This window comes from Drosophila sulfurigaster, chromosome 3, assembly GCF_023558435.1.
Source record: "Drosophila sulfurigaster albostrigata strain 15112-1811.04 chromosome 3, ASM2355843v2, whole genome shotgun sequence".
Taxonomy (NCBI): Eukaryota; Metazoa; Arthropoda; class Insecta; order Diptera; family Drosophilidae; genus Drosophila; species Drosophila sulfurigaster.
The window spans coordinates 42,292,867-42,297,205 of record NC_084883.1 but is presented as its reverse complement, the minus strand read 5'-3'; positions in this window follow the sequence as shown (position 1 = coordinate 42,297,205).

Here is a 4,339-nt window from a genome sequence, read left to right as displayed (position 1 = left end):
TGAAAACATTTTTGTTGATTATTTAATGGAAATGGAGGTAAGTAATTATACATAGATACCAAAATTAGTAAAAGTAAAAAAAAAACAGTAAGAACATACCCGCTACTCATTAACAATGAAATCAAAAAAAGTTCATAATACCGTTTTTACTTTAATTAATAATAAAAAGGAAAAAAATAGTAAAATATATTTTGCATACTACTACATTCAAAATATACCATAATGTACAAAAATACCAATTAATTTCCTGTAAAAACGATATTCTACGCTATGGATAATCAGTTAAAATATACCATAAAGTACTAAATACACAAATAAATTTGATGTAGGCACAAAATTACAACACTCCTTTACTCTATGGATAGTCAGTATAAAAATAATCGGAAAAACTAATAATTGCAAAAGTTCTCTTTTGCAAAAATAATATACGCGTTTTTATGCCAATGCTTTTCAGTATTTGCTCACAAAATATTTGGCAATATGAATAAAGTAGCATAAAATATATATTTTTTATATTCGCCATTAATTCGATTACATCTCTATACAGCTCAAAAGAAAAATCACAAGTAATAAAAAGCGAAAATCGCATGACTTCCATAGCGGAATCCATTCAGTGTTTTATGAAGCAATTTATGTGTATAATATGTACAAAAATATACTACAAGTGCTTAGGAAGGTGGTGCACGATATACAACAACAATAACAGCAACAACAACAAGAGCAAATATTTAACGATCTACAACAAGAACAATAACAACAACAGAATGCAATTGGCAATTGGCGAAAACGAAAAGTAAATAACAAACAAAAAATTAGCCGGTCGATTTTGTTTGTTGGCATTGCCTCATCGAGAATTGGCCTAATTAGGCACTAGGGCCCCAACCGAAAGCGTTGGCCAAAAGAGGGGGGCAGAGATCGGTTGTGGTTGGCTTTTGTTTTGGTTTTTGGTTTCGTGTCGCAGTTTGCCAAGCTAAATAAGCATAATGCGAGGTTGCTAAACTCCGAGTTTCCCTCTGAATGTTGCCTAAATAATTAAGCTAAATATTCATGAAAATTTATGAATATACTTCATTTTATTTAAAATGTAAGAAATAATAATAATAATATTAAAAACTGTATCAACTCTTCTCGAGTTCAACTCGAGGGTATTCAAAGCAGCGCAACCGAAATTGTAAACGTTTCTGACCGTATTTGCAATGAAATTTAATAACTCGTCGCTGCATTTTGTTGCGGCATTCGATTACTGCTACTGCAACTACAAACAGACAACTGCTTGATTGCACCTCTCCACTTCGCCACCTTCTCTTATGTCCCCCCACAAGGAGAGGAGACCAGCTAACTTCTGTGACGAGACATTGATGGTTCAATCCCCCAATCGACCCACCAGCAAGTCGAGCCAATTTAGCAAACTGAATGCGATTTTTATATGCAACTCTCAGTGTCTGTGTGTTTGTGTTGCAACAACACGACTGGACGTTGCAACTTGCTATGGGACGAGACGCTTAAATCCTCGTTAAGTCATCACCAGACCAGAGTCCAGGTGAGTTGCGACGTTGACAGCCACGACGACGACGACTTTGACTCCGAATCAAGAACCAGAACTGGGCGACATTTGACAACAAATATTTGTGACATTAAATGCCGTGGCATGCCTTATCCTCCATCCTCGATCCACAAGCTCATCCACATCGACATCCCCACAAAATGCCTGAGTCTTCTCTCTGTGCTACGTGCTCATTTCACTAATTTAATGAAGACCTTTGCGGTGGCGCGTCCTGGCCATTGTCTCGACGTCGACGTCGACGTCGTCTTTCAGATTGATGAGCTTTGAGTTCTGTGGTTGAGTAGACCACATATACGAATATGTTCAGAGCCAGAGAGTCAATGGCTGAACTGCGCTCCTCCTTCTCGTCGCTTTCACTGGCAGCGGGACAACGACGACGACGACGACGACGTCGACTGACTGCATCAATAATTTGTGTTCGCCGTTGAAAATAATTGACCAAGTTTGTCTGTTTGCGGTTCTGAGCCCATTCGAAAAGCAGCGTTGTGGCATTTAATCTACTTGCAGCAAAACCTTAGTCGCAATCTCAGTATCGTTCTCTCTCTCTCTCGCTCTGTGTGTGATGACAACGACAACTGAAACGGCGGCAGCAGCTGCCAAAGACGACAAAAACCAAAAAAAAAAGAAAGAAAACGGAGCGAGCAGCAGCCGCAATCGCAATCGCAGTCCTTGTCTCTTTGTCTCGGCCTCGTACTGCGCGCTGCACTTCGCGTAATTGAAATAATTTTAAGTGAAAAATCTGCATTCAAAAAATATTTCAGTGCACATAAATGTGAAGAGCAGCACAAAAAACAAGCAAGTAGTAAACCAGAAGCAGAAGCTGTAGCTTAAGTTGATTGTAACTGACCAGCAGATGCTCTACATAACAAGTGAGCACCTATGCTTTGATTATGTACGTTCAAATTTAAATACATTACAAAGAGATTTGCTAAGCTAATTCTTAGCACAATTTGAAGAAACTTACTTATCTACATTAAAATAAAAAACAGATTTGTTTTTTTAAGCACAATTTTTTGACAAAATGTTGAAGCTAATTTTTGAAAATGTTGTATATATTTTTTGAATTGAATAGAAAGATTCAAAAGCCCGATTTGTTTTTTAAAGGCTAATTCTCAACATATTCAAAACAAAAATACTAAAGTTGCTTATTAAATTTAATTTTCTATATAAAAGTAAAAATATCTAAGTAACAGATTTTTTTTCTACAGATTATTTTAAGCAAAATTTTAAATCAAAATATTAAAGCTAATTTTATATAATTTACTTAATTTTGGGCATAAATATAACGATTTCAAAAACAGATCTTGTTAGACAAAACAAATTTTTAGCTCAAATTCAAGACTAAATATAAAAGATCATTTTGTATATTTAACTAATTTTCCTCATTAAAATAGAAAGATCTAAAAAAAAATTTGTTTTCAATAAAACTCATTTTAAAAACAAATAATAAAGCTAATTTCGTAACTTAACTCTATATAATAAAATAGAAAGATCTTAAGAACAGTTTTGCTTTTCAAAAGCTAATCCTTAGCACATATTTAAGACTAAATATTAAAGCTAATTTTGTATATTAAACTTAACTTTCTGCATTAGTTTTTTGTTACACAATTTTAATTCAAAATATTAAAGCTAATTTTGTTTTTTGTTTTATTTAAAGCACAATTTCAAATCAGAATATTAAAGCTAATTTTGTATATTAAACTTAAGTTGTAAACTTGTTCCATTCTTTAAGTTTGTTTGCCTCTTTTCTTCGAATCACGCGTCTTCTAATCAAATCGTTGCTGTCTACTTCAATTCAGCACTTAAAACTCATATGCCCCAAAAACTATTCTCTGGCTGCTTCATGCTTGGGCAGTGTGCACAAAAATTTACATGCGCAAATTTCAAGAGTGGTCGAGTGGTGTGGACACAAAAAAAACAACGAAAAGAGTCAACAGTTTGCTGTTTGGCATCCGGCCCGCTTGGAGCCATCTTAATCCTGGGCATTAAGGCAAATTGCAGCACAAACAGCAGCTGCCTCGCTTGGTCTGGATGAAAAACTCTCTTCTTATTCCTCTTAGCCAAGCAATGAATATGTGGAAGAAGAAGGCAACGATCACCGTAATTTGGTTAATTCGACGCTCAGCCAAAAGTCGTTGGCCACAAGACACAGGCCCACAGATTTCGTTTTGGTTTTTGCTTTTTCTTTTTTGGGGATGGAACCACGTAATGGGCGCTCAGCACGCGGCTGCCACTCGTCAATTTCATTGGGATGGGATGTTTCACTGTACTTTTTGCGAGATCTTTCAGTTGTTGACGATCGACACGTTCAGGATGATCCTGGCAGGCGGCTTCTTCAGCGGCAGCCAAGAGTGCCTCAATTTGAGGTTCTGTCTTCTCTGGCCTGCGGGCATAAGTTGCAAGTTAAGTTTTTATCACATGCTGCACTTGCCGCACATTTTTCGGTGGCTGTAATTTTGCCCCAGACATTATGATAGCACACCCCTTCGCAGACGAAGACATCGAACCAATTCCAGAGCTGGCAGACACATTGAACATATTGAAGCATAATTCTGGAGAGTCTCCAAAGTGACAGCGCTTGTGATATGAAATACAAAAATCGAAATCGATAATTGCTATTGCTTCATTTCGAATGGCGCAATTACACAACATTCTTCGACTTCTGGCATTGATAAAGTTAATACTCAAATGATTGCTGCATATTACGTATACGACACTTGGCAGCTTTTGCTGTTTATCCCTGTTAAATGGTCGCCTAATTTCATCTCATTAATG